The sequence below is a fragment of the Chiroxiphia lanceolata genome, chromosome 3 (genome assembly GCF_009829145.1).
Source record: "Chiroxiphia lanceolata isolate bChiLan1 chromosome 3, bChiLan1.pri, whole genome shotgun sequence".
Lineage (NCBI taxonomy): Eukaryota > Metazoa > Chordata > Aves > Passeriformes > Pipridae > Chiroxiphia > Chiroxiphia lanceolata.
In genome coordinates, this window is record NC_045639.1 from 101,980,940 (window position 1) to 102,002,133 (window position 21,194).

At 42.0% G+C, this 21,194-nt stretch overlaps 1 protein-coding gene across 2 annotated transcripts in view; it reads left to right on the plus strand.

The window, feature by feature from the left end:
* The window catches only part of HPCAL1 (hippocalcin like 1), an 81,239-nt gene that overhangs the window by 29,448 nt on the left and 30,597 nt on the right, over window positions 1–21,194 (plus strand). For both annotated transcript variants that reach the window (XM_032683708.1, XM_032683707.1), the window contains exon 2: window positions 2,074–2,120. The gene's annotated coding sequence lies outside the window, so the exon portion shown is untranslated. The remainder of the gene's footprint in view (window positions 1–2,073; window positions 2,121–21,194) is intronic.

The following is a 21,194-nucleotide window of genomic DNA, read 5'->3' on the forward strand; positions in this document are numbered from 1 at the left end:
CTTACTTCAGAAAAGCAAGCGGTGGAGAATTTGTGATGTTACCATAACAATCAAAAAGCAAAAGATATAGTGCTAAATTTTTTGAAAGGAGGAGACGAAATTGCAGTACAGTCACTCTGACTTACTGCAGTGTTTTTCTGGAAGTTAATAAATTATTTCCCACTTAGGCATCTTCTGGAGCAGAGTAACAGGTGGATGGAAAAAGAGCAGATGATATAATGTACTTCAATCCTAGTTAGGTTTTTGGCACTGTTTTGATATTCATAGAAGAAAACTAAGGAAAAGAAATTTTGGTGAAACTTTTGTGATTGTGCTGACCATGATCCAGACCTAGTTTCCATGTGTCATCAAGCTCAGAAGTATTGGGTGAGGATTTCCAAAGGTGGACCCTGTGGCTTGGATCATTGTAATTGATGCATTTGAGAAAATGGTGGTTCAGACTCAATAGGTAGCACTGAACTAGGGGATGTTACAAGCGCTTGGGAAAGTCATTGGATTTTCTTATAGCTTTGGACAGAATCAGATAATGATTTTGGAGGGTCCATCATTTGCACCCAAAGGCTTTAATGTGGGCTCCCAGTTCTCCCTAGTGAATGGGTTGACTGTACAGCCTACTCAGGGGTGGTTGGAGGGGCTCCACTGAAAAACATCTTTCTTGGGATTGTGGTGGGTCATACACTGCTTTGCCAGGATCATCCTGCCCCAAAGCAATAGACACGTCCTTTCATGAATAGGAGGATGGACTTTTTGTCCTGTGTTGCATGTCCTGGTGCTTTGGCATTGCTGGAGTACTAGAGCCTTCATGGGGCACTGCACTACTGCACCTGAGCAAAGCTGTAGAGAAAATGAGGAAGGCCAGCTGAAGAACAGGACTCAAGAGGAAAGATGGGAAGGAATAGGGTGTTTGGTCTGGAGAGAAGGTGAAAGATTGGCACAAGGAGTTTGCAGTGTCAGGTAGCCTGCTCTGAGGGAAGAAACAGGAAACCTCAGTGCCATGTCTGGAGGGGTTAGGGCCAGTGGAAATGAGTGTGAGGGATGTCACAAAAGGAAGGAACTCCTGGTTGTAGGGATGGTGAAGTGTTGAAGAAGATTGTTGGGAGGCTTTGGCTATGTCTGGAATGTCTGTGGCTGGGGTTTGGCACTGGGCAGACCGAATGTGTGTGTTGGGAGGGGCTGGAGGCACTTGGGAGCTAAACCCAGTGGGATTTCATTCGCAGAAGTTAGAGGATTACTGGGTCAGACAGGGATCTGGCAGGAAAGAAGTTGGTGTGTTGGGCTGGAGGAGATGAGTGCTTCCCAGCTGTGCCTGGCATAGGTGGTGGAGGAAAATCATGGTCAGCTCTGTGAGAGAGTGGAAATCAGAGCAAGTAACTTGTTTTCAATTTTCTGATCCACAGATTTTGAGAGATTAGGAATTGCAGGAGCAGGTGAGCTTGATCCTGGTGCTCTTATCTGTGACTCCTTAAGGGCTGATGAACTCTCAGCATTCACAGATGACAGATGCTGAAGGAATGCAAATTATTATACTCTGCTTCCTTGAGAAACATGCTCAACTGAAAGAAGGTGATTTCTAACCTTTCAGAGCAATGCTTAATGGCTTCAAGAAAACTTGAAACTGGCTCTTTCATATTTTTCTTTTATTTTTCTCTAGTTTTTAGGTCTTGGTATGGCAATATTGTGTCAAGCAAATATTGGTATGGCAATATTGTGTCAAGCAAACCTGACTCTGAACTTGATACATGTTTATTTCAAAAGATGAGTTTTACAGAAAAAGATTTAAAGCAAGAAGAGTGTTTTCAACAGATTATTGAATGTCAGAAGAATTTGCTGTTTGAATTCAAGACAAATCTGTGCATTTTTCAACATGGAAATGTTTTCTATTTCGGGACAAATAATAAAATGCAAATTCACAACAAAGTTGTTTGTCAGTGTAGGGTAAGAACTGGAGCAGGGTTTTTGCATGTTTAGACTATTCTGATTTCTTTTGCTTGTAGGAGGAGGCTGAGTGTGAAGATTGTCACTTTTAAGAAAGCTGTAATGTAAAGCATGTTTGGTTTGTGTCGTCTTTTCCAGGTACTTGAGCTCTGTGGACTTTCTCTGAAGAGATTCCAAGATAGGTGGTGAGTACTTTTCAGATCCTGCTCCTTTCAAGGCACTCTTTAATTTAGTAATTGAAAAAATAAATGAGGAATAGAAACCACAAACATTGTTTTTGTTCTGCATTGGGTGCAGAAGTTTGCATTTGCTGAGGTAGTGGCATGCTTTAATTTTAAAGCTCTCAGGGCTAATCTTTGAGCAGGAGTTTGGCATCAAAATGTTAAGCTTCACCTTTGGACCAAAAAGAATTTCTTGAGACTTGAAAAGTGAACTAAAACATTACATTTTCAAAGATATTTGAATTTAGGGAAAACCTGTACAAATTACACTGTATTTTTTGCTAAAAGCCTACACATTCCAGTGGGACAGTGTTTTCTATGTCAGAAAGCAACCTTAGGGGTTTTTTTCCCCTTCTGTTCTGTATGTGTTAATCTAAAGGAATGCAACTTCCAGAAGGTTAAATGAGCTGCATAACCCATGCTAATCTCTGCCACATGTGACTGATTTTGTCCTGCCTGCACCAAAGACTTCCATGTATTTCATCTGTATGCACTTCATTAGGTTCTTATTTGTAAGTAAGCGAAACATGAAATCAGTCAAGAGCTACAGGAGAACGAGATTGCTGAAAAAAACCTGCCAGTGTGGTGGCATTGCAGGTGCAAAGTCACCTCTTACATTGATTTTAATCAGTGCAATTTCTTTTCTTCTGGTGGAGCTGATCTCTCTGACAGCTGCTAGCCAGTACTCTGCTGAGTAATTTGTTTTTGTTTTTTCTAGAGAAATACATACTCTGTTTCCTCTTTCACTTCTAGATTTCTTTCCAATGAGATTAACCAAATTATATCATTACCCATTAATTCCTCAGGAAGTTCATCCTTGCATTGCATTTCCCTAGTGCACAGGATACAAGCTATTAGAGCTCTTGTGTTCAGACTGACTAATGAACTATGTCGGAATGCCCCAAACCTCTAATCGACTTCTCCATCTTCCAAATCTCTGTATTTCCCATTGATCAGATGCCTTTTGATACATATGGTCCCAGTTTGATTTGAATTGTTTGTGCAGTTGAAATGTAGCTGTCTGCACTGGTTACTTCTCAGGGCAGGGGAAGATGATGGGGTTTGGTGTGTTGTGCAATGCTTCTGTCCACCCTAAATACATGTTCATTTTGGCCAGAAAATTGTTTTTATTTATAAGGGGCTTACTTAATGCCCCATAAATGTATTTGTTATACATTACATCTTCCATCAGTGAAAGCATCCCTTACTTAGTAAGCTGTATTATCCTTATTTTCTGTGTAAGGGAAAGCTAATTTAACCCTTAGATGGTTTTTCTGACTGAGGCTTATGTCTTACAAGGCCAAATCATGAATTCCATGTGCCTTTTGTCAAAATGGTCTTGTGAACAATAGCTTATGAACCCCTCCTCTTCCCTGTCCCCACAACTGTGATGGGATCTGTATTGTAGACCTGCACGGTTTGTACTTCTAACTGCTGAATTGGGACCTGAATATTCAGTGGATCATTCAGAATATTCAGAGATGTTGAAAAATAAAATAAACTCTCTTCTAAGGACAGCAGAGAGTATGAGATTGATGACTGTAAAACCATGTGTGTAAAGCCCAGACAGTTTTAAACTGTCTGTTTAAATTGTACTTAAAATTGGATTTTCTTTTCTTCTTGTTTCAGGTAATACCCAAACAGGGTATAAGTAAAAACCCACTTGTTGATACTCCAGACTGTGCTTGCCGTAGTTCATGTTTCTTTCTCCTGGGCAGAACCTTTGGGTAGGGCTTTCAAAAGCATGAAGCTCTGTGGTCTTTTGGGGCAGCTTGGGCTCCTGATGCACTTTTGCAAACAGTTTAGAGGTGTTGAGTGTTTATACGTCACATTTTTTGCTGCTTTAATGGTCTGTATTCCTCCTTGTCATTTCAAATTCAGGTATGTCCATGATTTCAGTCTCAGAATTTACATAATCCATAGCAGTATGAAGGTACATCTACAGAGCATAGCAATTCTTGTATGGAACCTTACAGTGGTCTGGCTGTGTCAGTTCATATTTAACACACAGTAAGAGACAGCCTTGAAGACAGACCAGTGCTGAGCCAGGTGGGCATTTTCCAAAATGTAATGTGTGGCCAGTGGCACATGTGTGGCTTCAGAGCAACGTGTAGCATCATGGAAACAAAATGTGTATGGAAGTGCCTGAAAGTAGCTTGAATTTTGCCCCAGCTGAGCACATCTGGAGGTGCGGGTGCTGACCAGGGAAGGGGGGAATAGGCACGCGGGTGCTCTCCTGTTGGGATACCACAGACTCTGAGTGAACAAGCTGCTTACCTGCATTTTTGCCTGTAAGCGCATAAGCAGCTCTGGGCAGGGAAGACCAGGGAGCCAGACACACGATGAGAGTTGCACCCGTGTCAGGGCCACCCTGGGCAGGATGGCCAAATCGACAGCTGCGCTGGGAGGTCTTGTTTCAGGGTGCTGCCGGGGTGACTGTGCTGCAGGTTTGGAGATGTGATGTGGGCATGAGGGTTGTCTCCATTCCAGGTGTGATGCAGTGGGGCCACAGCAGTGACATTGCTCTGGCCTCTGTGTTGTTTTGGAGGAGCACGAGGGCCTGTGACCCATGGCCAGGGAAGGCAGAGGGTGGGGCATGAAATGGTGTGATCCACAGCAGAAACTGCCTGTTGCTTGCATGGACATGGAAACAGGGCTCCTGTCTTCTCTGGTCCAGAGATGGTGTGCATTGATGGAACATGAAAGTAAAACATTTTGCAGCCAAAGACTGACAGATCTACCCTATCAAACTGGCTGTGAGAAACATTCTGTTTTTAAACTGAAAGCTGAGTTGAAACCTCTGCGGTGTTTGTTTTTGAGGAAAGGAGGGTCCCCTTGAATGGGAGATTGCATGCAGTACTGGCAGGTTGAGCTTCTGGTGATATCTCAGTACCACCTATGCCAAGGCATGGAAATTGAGGAATGTTCTTGCCATTGGTGCTGGGATGTTTTTTGGAAATATACTCTATGTCCTGTGCGTAGAGCAGGGCATCTCCCCATGACTTGGCTCTGGAACCCTCTCCATTTCTAGAACATTTCTCCTCACCAGGATGTCCTCATCCCTGAGTCCCAATGCCTTCTAGCATCTCCTCCTCTGCTGCCCCTGCCAGCATCTCCCTGCCTTCTCTATAGCCCACCTGTGTCCTCATATCCAGGGTCCCATGGGATCACCCCTCCTGTGAGCGTTCAGGCTCTGCAGGAAGAAAAAAGCAGCAGCAGTGCTGAGCTGAGCACCAGGGCAGAGCAGGAGATGGGAGCAGGCAAGACAAATGGGTATTGGAGGCTGTTTTCTCCTTCCCTTCAGCATCATCTGTGCTACAGCCTTGGAAAACTCCCTTGTCTCAGGATTCAAATTCAAGTCCTGTTGGGGAAAGGAAGACCTTTCAGTGTTGTTAACTTTTCCTATTACCTTTCCATGCTGTCTGATCTGCAAGGGCCAGATGTCTGCCATACATAAAACTATGCTGCTGAGTGGAAGGGGGAAGTGCAATTAATTGGAAAATGTGTCTTAAAAAAGAACAAATGGGGAGCACAATAGCAAACGAAGTACCTTGTGTGAGTGGCTTATGTAACAAAGTAATTGAGAAGAATGTATTATGATTTAATGTGTCATTAAGCAAAGCTTGCATTTTTCTTCTTAACCACCTTTAAAAGTTGCTATTTGAGTCTTTGTCTTTTACATTTTAATTATAAATAGGTGTGCTGTTATTTTCACTGTTGAGGCTTTTTGTGTTGTATTGCACATTTGCTTTCCATATACACTGTTTGCTCATTCAAGGATATTAAGAAAAAAACCCAGAATGAATATGCAGCACTGCTGTTCATCTGTGTTTGTTTTTATGAATGAATGTTCTGCATGAGTGCACACAGGCTTGCTCACTTCTCAAAAACTTCTAAAATTCAGACTTTTTCATTAATTCTTTACTGGGAAGGGGATAATTTAAAAGCTGTCTTTCCTTTTTGAAAAGTAAGTTATTAGCCAGCATTTCCAATCTGGAAGATAGTGCGGTTCTATGTTTGCCCTGTTTTCCCCACTGTGTACTGTGCCTCCCACAAACACCGCCTGCCTTCTACATTTTGTAGAGATGCTGCTATATAACATGGAAAAAGGAGTGTCTCTTAATGCAAGTATCTCGTGTTGATTCACTGCTATACAACTGTTCATCCCCTAAGAGTGTGGGATTACAAAGCATTATCATGCTCAGATTGACTCAGGTAGTGCTATTTTTATTTAAGCTGTATTAAGGTATCATTGCGAATCTTTGGTCTTGCAGCATGGTGTAATACGATTTACTATTTTTACAAAAAATCAACATGGCTGTACAAATCCTGTCCATGGCTAGAGCTGCAAAGATTAGTAATGAACTCATCACTTCTTTTTTTCCCCTTTCCTCTATGGTAAGTTGTTACACTTCTAATTTTTGTGTGACCTCCATCGTCTTGGTCGGGCTTGGAATAAAAGAAGAGGGTGCCTTGGCTTATGGTGTCAGAGACTTGGTACTTGCTTAGAACAGCTTTGATATAAGCAGGGGGCTTTGGTGTAAGAGGGAGGCAGGTTTGGGGATGCTCAGTGGAGTTATCTGAGCAGCCACCAAGAGAGTGCAGTGGGTTTCATCCACCTGAGCCCTTGTGGAGCCATCTAGTTCACGCAAATGAGACCTTCCCTGGACATCATAGGAACACTCCTGTCCCTCCACCTCGCTGGCTTTTACATCAGGCCCCACCCCTCTTAGTCAAAAAACAGTGGTAATTTGAAGTGGATCCATATCTTGCTCTGCTCTTCCTCATTACCCTGTAGCAGCTTGGAACCCTGGTAATGCAAAAATAAACATACATCCTAAATGTGGGGTTGGCTGAGGGATGCAGTCAGAAATATCTACAGACAGCATGTCTGTCTGTCTGTCTGGATCCCAGCAGTTTGGACAGGCTGCCAACTATTGTGTTTCCAGAGGGACAGGAAAAAAAATAATCATGGCCTTTCTTCAAAAGGGAATGCAATGAGAAGAGGTGTGATTTTCCTCAATTGGGACAAATATGAAGTTGATCAAAATGAGATTCCAATGGGTCTGAGAGGAGTTACCACTAATAGTCAGCATGATTTGCAGAGATGGTGGGTGCAAAAATGACTTCACAACATTGCTTTGGTGCTTTAGGAATCACCTAGCAGAGTTACAGTAGCCCAGGGAGTGTTTCCTATAAGTGGCTGGGATGCAGCTCCCTTCCTGGGGAGCTCAGCAGGAAGGACATTGCCAGCCCTAAACTTCCCACCTGTGGGATTCGCTAGGATGGGAGGCTGTCTCCTGAGGGAGAGTTTCTGGGCATCTTTCTGGCCTTCGTTGGCATTTGGAACAAGAGGTGATGGTTGACAGGAGGAGTGGTGATGGAGAGAGAGGCTGAATGTGGACATCCTCCTGGGCTCTGGATCCCAGGACAGCCTGGCTGGCTAGCAGCTTAATTGCTGTAATTGGCTTGTGGCACCCAAAAGTGCCAGAATCCTGATGGGAATGTGGCCACGAGCAGCCACAGTTGTTTTGAGTGTGGTCTGCAGTTGTGTGACTGTGAACATTCAGAGAGACAGAACGAGCATTTCAATTCCCATCAAACCTTCCTTTGAAATGAAATAGACGTTTAATGATGGGAATTTTTCCAGCCTTCTCCTTAATTACCAGGAACTCAGAAAAACTTTCAATAACTAGTTGACTACTACCTTTCACAGAAAAAAAGCCAGTGCCAGTGGCAGGATGCTCCACAGTTCAGTATGGGCAGCACAGCATGTCCACTGAAGGGGTGAGAAGATGCTGTAGGTTTACCAGTGCTGCTCCACAGCCAGCTTCTTGCACAGTCTTGCTGACCATGAACTGTTGCATTAGGTGTGGAAATCAGCTAATGATGTCTGATCTCCATTGTGCCATTTAGGGCAGAGGAACATAAACTGTCAATTTTGCCATAATAAAATGAATGGATAATTTTTTATGTGGGATGCACATTGGGTTTGAGCATAGGCAGGCTGGAAGGCAGAAAAAAATTTCTTTATGGTAGTTAAAAGGTGTTTTGAAGTGAAGGCTGAAAAAACACATTCTATTTTGAGGGTTTTGACCTATCTAATATGTTTGGTTCTTTGTCCTTTTTATACTTAACATCTATTTTAAACTATATTTAAGTGTTTCAATAGCAAAGTTAACCATTTAACTGGCTAACCCCTTGCAGACTTACAGGTCTGAGCATTTTACTGCAGCTGTCTTGCTGCATCCCTGCTGGGGCCCGGGGCTTGGGCTCCATGGCTTTGGTAATGGTTTTGTTCAGGGGGCTTGGTTTGGGGCTTTTTTTTGTGAGGGGGCAGTTCCCCCCAGCACAACTAAGTGTTGCATGTACATCTGCTGTTATATCCAGACATTGCCCTCCTCCTGCACAGTGACCTGGTGAAGTTCCAGTGGAGCATTGGTGGGGTACACACTGATTTTTATGTGAACAAAGAGTGTCTCAGTTAAGCCAGGCAGTTTTGTTTCCTTCTCCTTATGTGTTTGGTATTTATAAATATCACCCTTGAGCTACCAGCAAATCTGGTCACTTATCAGTCAAAATCCCAATCCCTTCCAGAGAGCTGACATGCATTCCTGGGCAAAGCAGATGTGTTTGTCAGTCCCTTGTCTAGATTTCGCTGTTGTCCGGAATGAAGCATCAAGATCTGCAGCTGAACTAGATGATCATTGTAGGTCCTTTCCTCCTGAACTACTCTGTTCTGTTCAAGTGCAGGCAGGATTGGAGAGCTGGAAGAGGACTGGGCTGTAGATCCCAGCTGTACCTGTGTTACTGCTTTGGTGCAGGAGGGGTGGGAGAGATCTCTGATAAATGCTTGCTGACTGGCTGTCTTACCCCCTAAAGCCTGGGAATTAATTGTCTTCATATTGATTTCATCAGCAAATGGAGTGTGGTCACAAAATGTAGTAAATCTGCTACAGTAAAAATGAAATGGATTCAGCTACAGAATTTTTCATTCCACAAAATATGATGTTTGGTCTTCATTGAATTTAAAAGGGAATGTAATTTGACATTTTATTCAATGAAATGCCAGTGGAAAAATAATTTAGGAAAAATATTAGTCTTTTGTAATTTGGGGAGGAAACTTCATTTTAAGGATTTACCATCAAAAAATTATTTTGTGGCCTGTCAGTATTAAGGCATGTGTCCTTATGGGTATATATCATGTCTCATTGTTTGTTATGTACCATTACTACCTATATGTTAGGATGGTTAGTTATCTAGTTCTGATCATTTGTATTGAAATCACTGAGGCAGGTTGTTTTTAAGTATTTTTTTGTTTGTTGGGTTTTTTTTCCTAGGTTAAAATACCTTCACTCTGAATTATAATTAAATATTTTAACACTGTAACAAGGAGCACAATAGATATGTCAATTTAAGTGTCTCAAAATAGAAACTTTGGGATGTAAAACCTTGTGCTGATTGGTTTCAGAATATACTAGGAGTACCTTCCTTGAGTTTTCCTGTGTCTTCTAAATGTTTTGAATCTGAAGAAAAGAGCTTTTTTTCTTTTGTTTTACTTGGGTTTTAGTTGTTTTTTTTGTTTTGAGTTTGACCAAGTATATTTGACAGACTCTACTCCTCAGTTACAGAGTGAGGTAAGAGGATTGAATGATCCCTGTTCATCACTATAAAGATAGTGAAAGATGAATTTACCAGCAAAGTGGCAGCTGAATGTAGGACTGATAGAAGATAGCACGTGCAAAAGGCATTTCAAAGCAGTCAGGTACTAAATGACGTATTTTTTGGAGTACCTGGGAAATTACTTCAGGTTGTCCTCTTGAATTGGTGACCTTTTAAAGATCATAGGCTGGGTGTCTAAGGAAAGAGGTTTGGTTTTGCAGGTTATCTAGTTTTTTGGTTGATTCCAGATGTTTAACAACTCTGTGGTAGTGTTCACCTCCAGCCATATGTTTTCTCTGCACCCTGAATAAAGTGTGACTTAGTAGGAGAGTGGGCCCTGTCATGCTCCAAATCCTTCCCATGATGGTAAGGGAGTTGTCTACCTAAACAAATGTAAATTTTATTTTTTATTTCTCATTGCATCTCAAGCATCTTTATCCCTCCAGCTCTGCAGGATGCTCTGGTTGAGGGTGATGATGTCTCTGCCTGGACATCCTGGCATCCTGGGAGAATGGAGCAGCATCCACCTCCCATGACAGCACCCATGCAGAATACAGGATTTGTTGCACCTAAATTCAAGTCAAAATTTGTAAGAAGTGGTTTAATAATGGGAATATCAGCAGACCCCTGAGTACAATGCTGCTGCTGTATGCTTTCATAAATCTGAGGTTTAGGGATGACAGTTATGATGCATGGCTTTGGGAGTATGTGAAACTGCAGTCATTAAACAAAAATGGGCTTTTAAACTAATGACAGCTGCCTAAGTGGTTTTGCAGTGAAACAGATTCCCTTAGGCTACCATTCTTCAAATAAAACAGGTCCTATTAACTTTAAAAAAACAGGAAAATATTTTGTTTTGGTGCTGTAGCACTGCTTTACATTCTTCCCAAAGGTCAGGCTGCTAAGTGTTTGCTAGGCTTTAAGCCGGAGGTGTTAGAAAATAATGAATGGCAATGTTTCCAGTAATTCATACACTGTTATTCCCCTGAAATAACTCACGTGCAATACCAAGGATTCACACGTGTTCCAAGATGGGTTTCCAAGTTAGTTTGGGGACACTTTTCTCCGTGTAAACTCAGCTGTGTTTAACTGAGTAGGTAGTTCTGCGCAATGTCTCTGTTATACGGAATTTTATCCAAAGTTCTTCATCAAAACTTATTCCAACTCCTGCTCGTTTAAAATGATACACAATAAAGCAATGTATTTCCTTGTTTCCTTTGAAATCATTATTGCCAGCCTAAAGCTGAAGATGTAAAGATGCCTTTTTGCCTTTTCCCTTGTGCCAGAGGTCCTGGTGGACAATGATTTAAGATGCGTTGGTTGGTTTCCTTGAAGACATGTTTTAAGAGGGTTGACGTTTGCAAAAAACCAACCCATTCTCAGTCAACCACTTTCACATCTTTTTAACTTTTACTTTTCCCCTGCCCAGGCTTGATTTCTTCTGAAAATAGCTTGTTTTGTTTCTGTCTCCCTGTCCCCCTCATTCTTCATCTTTATCAGAACTCATCAGGGATTTTGTTCTGTCTCTTGTTGCCAGGAATAGAGGAGAGGACAGGGCAACCCAGACTGTGAAAGGATGCCAAACAGCAGAATTCGGTGGTTTTGCATCATCTCTCTTCATACCATACTCAACTTAAAGCTCACTTCTCTCCTTATAAACTCAGTTTCAGCCTGGGGCTGGCCTTGCTTGCTGAATAACTCCAGATAACTCTGATTTTTTTTATAAAGCAAGCAGTTCTATTAGAAATGTATGTGAAATCTGTTGAGAGCAGCCATATTTCTCTTTCTCCATGTCATGACGTGACAGTTTAGAGCTGGATGTTGCAATACTGTGTAGTGTTTCTAGGAGCCCTGCAAGACTGAGCAGAGTCTGGGAATGATGGGATGGAGGTCCAGAGGTCTCCTCCCAAGTCAGAGGTGTTGAGTGCAGCTTTCAGAACCTGATGAATTCTCTTCTGAATGTCACCTGCAGTCCTGGCTCTCTGCAGGCTTTGGCTATCCTGCAAGACCCGAATAACTTACCTTTCCACCACTTTTCTTGTTTGCTTTCGTAGTCTGTCCTAACCATAAACGTATTTTTTGTGGGCAGTTCTTTGTGGAAGAGGAAGGCTGTCTAGTTGTGGTGACTTCAGCCATATTCTCTTCTTCCTAGGGAGTATGCTTGAGTCAGGAGAGAAGAGTGGAAGAAGAAGCGTTAAATTAACTATAACATGAACTTGAACAGATGGCTGACCTCTGTAACACCAAGAACTGTTTAATTTTAGAAATTTGCAGGCTGTTTCAAGTTTGTCATGCTCCTTACAACCATCTGAGCATAGATACACAGCACGATTTATTAGCTTACTGCAAAACTTTGTTTAATTTCCCTGCTGTTTGAAACAGTGAGCTTTAGATGGAATAAGTGGGATCCTGGAGTATTGATGGGATCGGCTCCCTTTGTGCCAACGTCCATTCAACCACTGAAGGCTGAGGGAGAAGGGGTGCTACTGGTCATGCTGGAAGGAGCTCAGCTCCTCTGCTTCAGTAGCTTCCCCAGCATGCTCAGCCTTTGCACAGACAAGGGCCATGGAACAGTTAATTATGGGCAGGGAGGAGACAGATGATCATCCTGCCCCAAATCACTTAAACGTCTTAAGAGTCTACCCTTGCCTGTCTGAACGAGCCAACTAATCTTTCAGTGAGCTGCACAAGTGAGCACTGAGCTATATGTGGTACGAAGACAGAGACGACAAAAAGTGATCAATTTCCCTTTTCCTACCTCTACCACAGCAAAAAGCTGTGCACTGTTTGCCTGCTTAATGGTGGAAGAACATCACTGTTTGAAGTAAATTTTTACTGGCTATGGTGGGTTCTTGTCCTTTTGGAGGCTTTTAGGTCAGGGGTGCATCACTTGAAAATGGATGATATAGGCCAAATGGGTGGTGGTTGGATGCCAAAATTCTTGGAGAAATTATTTGAACAAAGAGGTATTGGACTAGGTCAGTGGTTCTCAGTGCTTTTAGTGAGATCACAGCAAATTCCCAGGAACTGTGCTTCACACACTTGCATTATGATTTGAAGGAGCAATGTCTGCATGGTGACCACACATGAAGTCTTTGGTGCTGTCCTGGAGACCCAGTGGGATGAGTGTTGCCAAGGGTCCCATCTGGGATTCAGTGAGTCAGAGGTGGAGGAACAACTGTGAAGTGCTTGAAAAATGTCTTTATAAGGAATGTGCCATGTCAGTCCACTAAAAAGTGAAAGAAAAAAAGATCTATATCAGTATTGCATGTATGTCTTCTATAGAGATCTGGCTTATCACTACAGTTGGCTTTTCTTAATTACTGCTAATACTTCTGCAGGCTATGCAGAAGATGGAATATTGCTGGCCTGAAGTCAGGGCACAGAGGGTTCTATGGAGGCCACTCGGAGACAGGCCATCTGCAAGTTGTATTTAATTTTTTTCTTGGTTGTCTTCTCTAAATAAAAACGTGATGCTGTGAGAATGTCCATTCCATCCTATTGCTTCACTCCACCAAAGCTGCGGTTTTCTGACAAAATGTTTTTGAAAGTTATATTTGGCAAATGGCTGTTGACTTAATTCCTCTCCTGTCATTGCTGCTTGTCTGTGAAACCCAGATCTCTTTGCGTGCAAGCTCAGCTGTAGCTCAGTTCAGAGCATTCTTTAAACCATAGTTGCTTTCTGCTCTTGTTTGCTTTTTTTGACTCCCTTTCTCTGATGATGGGGGAACATATTGATGTACTTCATATGTGATGAAGGTAAATCCAGTACCTGCAGAGCCAAGGGCTGTTAGGAGCTGCGACAGCTGTGTGGTCAGGTTTCCTTGCTTACCCCGAGCGTTGGAGCTTCAGCACTCTTGGCATCCTGTAGCTGTAACACAGGGAGTATATCGAGGATTAGCTTTGCAGCAGTGTGTGTCTTCTGCCTGCTGAAAACCATGTGAAGCTCCATGAAGGAGCAGAGACCCATGTTGATTCCCCAAATCCTTAGCCAACAAGGGAGACTTCTTCATCATTACCTTCAACAAAACTGACTTGTCAAGAGGAGACTTTTTTTTTGGTTTGGTTTGGGGTTTTTTGGTTGGTTTTTTTTGTTTAAGAACAGTAACTTGGGCTTGGTGCTCTCTATGAAGTGAACTTTTCTGCTTGGGATGTTGGAATTTGTTTTAGAAATAAAGTAGTTCTTCATCATGGAACTCTGTGGAAAACTATGCTGTTTAAATCGCTGGGGGAAAAGGAACAGTCCCTTCATGACACTGGTTGTTGTCATGTTTTTCTTAAACTGATACATTTAAGACTGTCTCTGAGGAAAAGTAGCTTAAGCAAGGCATAACATGCTTTGCCCATAGTTATAGTAATGTAACCGAGCTTTGATCACCCTTGCCTAGCAGTGGATGTTTCTGAAGAAAGCACAGGGACTGTAGTTAGAAAGGGAAATGCAATTGCAAGAGCAAAAGAGCAAACAGTTGTTTATATTCTATAAAATTGGTACTCATTGCTCTCTTGTTCACCTTCTTTCCTTAAGGTTTTCTCATTAGAAGCAGTTTCTGTAAATACTATCTCTTCCTTTACCCTTGGAGAGATCTCAAATAGCTGGCCTGGAATTAGTGTCTGGGTAATCAGTAAATTTTAATCTACATGATGGGTTTTTTCCTCGAAGTTCATTCTTTCTGTGTTGGAGAAAATACATCTAAAGCAAATGTTAAATGAAGAAAGGTTGGATTCTACTTAATTCACTGTTACTATATGCTATTACAATTTTGCAATATGGATGTCTTCCAAAACAATTACAGTTATTGCTAGATTGACACTAAATGATTAATCTACTAGCAGACAGCCGGTGCAGTAGTACCTTTGAAAGAATTTTTAAGCCTCTTCCCTGCTGTTCTTTCCCTGCAAGCCTGGTTGAAAGATAAGACCATAAAATAAATTGTGATATGTAGCCTGGTTCTCTTTCAGTCTACTCTGCTTGAGTGTTGGGCTTCTGTCTTGCACTGAAAAGTGTGTAATGAAAGGGTTTAAAGTCTGCCCTCATTCAGAACATTCAGTCTTGTGTTTCATTTGAGCCATATGCTTAAATTATCATGAGGCTCACTGAATTTGTTCATGGGCTTAGATGCATTCTTAATCTGGGTGTATAACAATGCTTGAAAGATTTTGATGATGGGAGATACAAGTATTTTTATTTGTGTTAGTGGCATCAGGTGCAGAGCATGAGAAAATATTCATTGATCATCTCATTGTCTGGAGCAGTCCTTGTAGTGGGAATACCTACTTATATCCTGGTTTTCTTCTCAGAAGATCTCTGCCTTTGCTATGTTATGCAGAGGGAGAACTTCTCAGTGCTTAGTTAAGGAGCTGAGCCTGCAGCTGAATTTGGGGAGGTGACTAAACACTGTAAAATGCAATGTTTTGTGAGAGAAAAGGGAAAACTGGAGAGAAGATTCCACTTTGGTTCCTCATCCATTCTGTAAACTTGTACATTTTTATACTTTTACAGCTACAAGTTATAACACTGTGTACCACGTTGCATCAAGACAACTGACTCAGAATCCTCCAACACCTGTTGACGCCATGGACCTGCCTATGTGCTAGTTCTGGTTTTAATTGTCTTTCTGTTTAAAGTGATGTCTTCAAATCTGATCTGAGGTTAGAGGCTAAGCTGTTCCTCATTACTCTGAATAGCAATGATATGTTTGGTTGTACATCCAGTTGAGTTGGCTTGGAGATGATGAGCAGCCCTGGAGCTGGGCATAAGTCGTGGAGTTACTCATAGCTTCTTACCTTTTCCTTAAGTTGTCTTGGTTAATAATACAACATAATAATAATTCTGGACAATAATAGGTTTGCTTCCCTGGCTTGTGTGATGTCAATTCTGTTGTGGCAGAGGTTTTGAGTTTAACTCTCAATAAACGGCAGGAACAAAACCAGCTGCTGGGTGCATGATTGAATATGACTCGATGGAGCTACAGCTTATTTTCTCTGCACTTGGGAATATTTTCTCATCCCTTAAAGGCAACTGTGTGCTCTGACAGCAGTGCTTTATTGGAGGATGAGAAAACTTAAACACTAGCTCATACTGCCCACTTTTGTAGTCCCAGCTTTCTCAGCTTTTCTTAATTACATGTGGTGGAAGAAACAGTCCTGCAGTGCTTATAAATGATGTAATTTGCATTTGCTCAGGATGCTGAAGTTTGGGAGTGAACTCCAGGGATATCTCTGTTATGTTAAGGTTGTTCAGAGCAAAGCTTGGTTTTTGTCTCAATGTATTTGCTACCAAATTTTAATAGGTAAACATGAGACAGACTGCTTTCATCCAGAAACAGATTATTATTGTTTTGATGATGTATCTTTGGTTCCTCTTCAAAAAAGACTCAAATGACCAGTGCTTATAAATAACCACCTTCCCCTCCTGTAAACCTCCAAGTGTGGAAGAGCTTTGCTGATGTCAGAAAAGGGATGTGAAGATGCTGGAGGAGAGCACCAAGAGCACCCTTGCCTCTGGATGCTGTGGGATGAGGATACAGGTGGCAATTAATCCCATTTAATCTTATTTTTAAGATATTTTTCTAAACACATCGTGAGAATCTCTCATCATCCTGTTTTTGAGGTTACTCTGTGAGCTGGTTGTGGTGAGCATATTTCAAAACAGCAGATTTCACGAGGCCGTGTTGATTGCAAAGCCCAATCTCGGGTTGTTGCAGCAAGGAGAGAGTAGGCTTCCAACCCGAGTAAATTGGTCCCCTCTCAGGTGCTTGACCTGTGGACAGGCTGTTCACCTCCCTCCCTGACTAGAAACTGCCCTATTTTCAGTTTTAACTTGCTAATGGGCTATTTAATAGTTTGAATGGGTTTTTTGTCAGTGCTGTGGGTTTATTTTTTTCCGTCTTCTGTTCACCATCCTGATGCGGTTACAGCAAAAGCTCCTCTCCCTTCATGTTTTGTTTTAAGATACAAAGCCAAGTGCTGCTAGTCTGCCACTTTCCTTACTCCTTTTTTTTGTTTTTAATTTGTATCCCTGAAGAACATTTTGGTCTTTGCTTTTTATTTTTATTTGCGTGATCTAATTCAACTTGACTTTGGCAATTTCTCTTTACCCTTTTGCTTCCTGACCTCTGACACAGCTGTCTTTGCTGAGCAGCCCTTCTTTTCCATTCCTCACATTCACTTTTGCTTAGTCCTAAAAATCCCTTTTTTGGTGATATTTTTTTTTCTCGACTTGACTCAGAATCATTCCCTAGATGATTCTCAATCCCGCTTTGTTTGGGGTTGATCAGTACCACCTTTTTTTTTTTTTTCATTTCTACCATACAGATATTCTAAGCTTTTTACAAGTGTGTTCTTGAAGACTATTGTCCAGTTGACTTCCATTCTGAGTTCCTTTGATTCCTCAAAGCTTATGGGAAATTGAAAAGATTAATTTTTGTGCTTCCCTTTATAGTATTCTACCTAAATCACCTCTCCTTGATTACGGTCGCCTCCAGAGTTACTTTCATTGAGCACTTACAGCTACTTACAGCGTCTAAATTAGAATTGCCCTTTTCCAGTTCAGCATCTGGAGGATTACAGTTGCTGTCTGCTGCTTCCAGGAATATATGTGGTCAGCTCGTTATGTTAATAGTGGGTTCTTCAGTTGAGTATTTTGGGAAGTTACAGTCCCAGAGTAAGATAAGCCCTGTTAGCACTTTTATCTTGCTGTGGACTTTGCAAACTACACTGCTCTGCCATGCAAACTCTGTAGAATGTAGGATAATCTGTGCTGTTGTCCCTCCTTCTCCCAGACAGTGTTGACCCCATACCACTGCAGTCCTCTGGAATTGCTTTTTCTGCTACCTGACTTTTCTGTTGCATTGCTCTTACTCCCGGTATCAGTATGATAATCGTTGATCTTGTTTCTTACTCATCATCTGTGAATTTCTGATTGATTATCTACCATCCTATGTGACTGCTGCTGTTGATGTTAATATGGTCTTTGTTCTCCTATGTTTGGATATTCTGTGCTTTTTTGTCCATGCTTAACAATCCCCCCATCTGTTTATTAAAACCAGATGTGGGAATTAACTTATCTTCCTGATTATGCTGTCTCTAGAGGTGTTTTTTTTCTCTAGTTTAAAACTCGTGCCTGCTGTGATCACAGAAGGACATCTCTCATCCACAGAGAAGCATCCTTTTTCCATGATTGCCTTCTGGTGGTGGAACATCCTAAAACTTTCCTTTCAGTGTCAGCTCTTAAGCCATATGGATGACATTAACTTGTAATAGCTTTTCCTTCCTTTTATAGCATTGGAAGAAAGTCCTCAGGGATGAGGCTCCGAATCTAAGCCTGGTCTCCTCAGGCTCTCTCTGTAGCCTAGAGGGAGGTAGGCACCACCAGGGAGCATCTAAAATAGGTTCCTGCTCCAAATTGCCTTCCTAGTCTACCAGCAGAGAGACTGTCCTCTTCTGGGCTAAATTTAGTCCTGAGCCTGGTTCATGCCTGTGGTTGAGTTCTCCATCTGCACACTGAGAGCAAGAGCACTTCATCTTTTACTGAAAGGCCAGAGATAAACCTCTGGGGGAAAAAGGAATTAGAGTACTCTTAGTAATAAGAATCAAATAAAGTGGTGTAAATAAACAGGGAGCTGAGGACAGTCAGTGGAGCAGCTGGGGACACAGGATGGAGGAGATAGGGAAGCAGAGTACGATGGAGAAGAGTCAGGCCTCCAACATGCGAGCTGTGGCCTTGCAATCAGAAACAGCTGAAAGACCTTCCTGGTGCAAAGACAACTTGCAGCATCTCTGCAAGCAGGAAGAATCAGTTCAGATTGCTGTGTCTACAGAATTATTGTTTTATTCCCCATTAAGGGAGTAGACACAAAATCAGATTTCCACTCCAAGTTGTCTTATATTTTTAGCCTGTGATTGGATTGCAAATGCACACTGGATATTTACATTTCTGGAAACAGGCTCTGGTGCTGTCATCTTAACCAGGATCCAAGTTAATTTGCTGAGCTTCCAGATGGGAACCGTTCATTTCTTTATTACAAATTTGCAGGAATGCTTAATTTAATCTAGATTTTCTAGCTCAGTAGTTTGCCTATTCTGACATTCAAGCATTTTCCTTACCTCCTTCTGCTCTTTTTTTTCTTTACCCTTGAGCTGAATTATCCACTGTGCAGAATAAAGAAAATGGGGTTTGGAAAAGGAGCCACCTGTCCATCATCTATCTTCTGTGGAAGCTCTTGGGGAGCTGATTGTCCTTCCATCTCCTACAGAACATTTCCTAAGAGATTACTAAATTAAAGACATAGCTGGTAGAGCCTCTTAGCCCTGTTTCACTTGGTTTGTTGAGGCTCATTACATTTTGCTAGCTTCTTTGTTTTAAACTATTTAATGATCACCTTATTCTGGTCTAGTGCATGTGCTGAATATAGATGTTGTTAAACTGTTGGCTCTTTCTCTGTTGTGGGTAGATAAGGATATTTGCAGGAGGAGGTTCATAATTTTCCTTGGCAACATTCTGCCTCCAGTGCATTGAGTGGCTTGTGATTGTGTTATAGCCATTTCTTTAATGAAATTTTAAACTACATATCTCTCTGCAATCACTTCTGCCTGGGGTTCTTAAATAGCCATGCAAACACTATGTATATCCGTGCTGTGGTGTACAGTGCATACTTAAGAAGCAGATGAGGTGCAGACAGGTAAGGTTAGCTCGTGAGCCAGCTCTTTTCTTCATTGCTGCAGTTTACATAACAGCTAAGACTGTGGTAGGAAAAAGTGATGCACTGTGTTTTAGCTACTTCAGATTCAGAATGAGTGTATTGAACCAGCTTGAGGTCAACTTTATTATTTCTACTTCTTGTATTACGAGTTTCCAGTGCTCCAAATAGCCAAACGTCGTTCCAGAAAAACACAGAAGTGCTGCGCAGGGAGTTTGCATCCCTAAGCCCTGGAGACACAGCATGCCCAGAGTGACAGGCACAATTGAGAGCTCGTCTTGGGCAAGTCAGGTTGGCCACCAGAAATACGGAGCCCATGGGTGGCAGTGTACAAGTGCCTTGCATGGTTCCTGTGTTGCTTGTGGCGATGTAGCAGTTGAAGAAGCTGGAGTTAGTAAGGAATGTGCAATAGGAAACTGTCCTGCATCATTCCTTGCTGAGGATTGTGCCTGTGAGGCAGTGATGATGGGAATGACATGATAAGGTACCAGAAGACATCTTTTTGTTCTGTCTGTACAACATAAAGTCTTGCTGCCTCCTCATCTGGGGCTCTGGCCCCAGGGTGCTGGGGTGATGCTTTCGGCCAGGTGGTGCTCAACCCTTGCAACACTGGGGCCAAGTGGGGCAGTTGGCTAGTGGGGTAGTAGTCAGGAGACTGGCTGCTCCCTTCTGGTGTAAACAGCCCTTGCTACTTGCACATTTTGGGCATGAAAGTGTCAATATTGGTTTTATCCACAGCAGATGGGTGAACAGGCTTTAGAGTATTTTATCAGGTGGTGAAAGTGATGTGGCAGGGCCAGGTGAAGTGATACTGTGGTTGTGTCTGGGAAGACAGGCACAGGCTCAGCAGTGCAGCCCATCCTCAGGAGCAAGGACAGGGGGATACATGCTCAAAGAGTCAAGGCAAAACTTGCACATTCCTAGCACCACTGGCAGGCTGTGAAGCACCACAAAGGCAAAGGTGATGTGATGGAAATGATACAGTAAAAGATTATTTGGTTAACAGTTCTCAGGTCAGCATCGCAGGTTAACAGACAGTAACCCAAACAGGGTGGGATTTCTTTAGGAGGAATATAGTAATATAAGAGATGTGTAAAATCTTACGTATTTGTTTGAATACAAAAAAAAGTTATTACTGGGAGAGTTTATTAACTTACAGGAAGTGAAATGACATGATAAACGTGAGTAGGAAAATAATATTTTACATTATTTGACATAAAAATGGTATTATAATATATTTTTTATTAGAGTATTGTTTTTTATCTTACTCTACCACTATGAAATAGGATGAATATAAAGGAGAAAGAAACTGCATTTGTAATAAGAACAGAAGCTTCTGAAATAAGAGATAAGCTTGTTGTGTTGAAAAGGTCAGCCTGGAAGTTTTCTTCCTGTTATGCTGTGCATGCAAACTCATTACGACCCTTTAGGAGTTTCTCACAGTCTCCTCCTGCCTTAGGACGACCAGGGCACTGAAAACATAGGATTATACCTATGCTCCCCCCAGCCACAGCACCATCCGGTATGCGTGTGTTGTGAGAACAGCTCAGCAAGGCTGCCCTGCAGCAGCCCGAGCTGGTTTGGGCTACCTAGAAAATCCTATTAAGTCAGGGGTGTCAGTACAGTGTGCACAACTTTGGTGCAGTGGTGGCTATTTATAGTTGCAGTAAGAGTATTG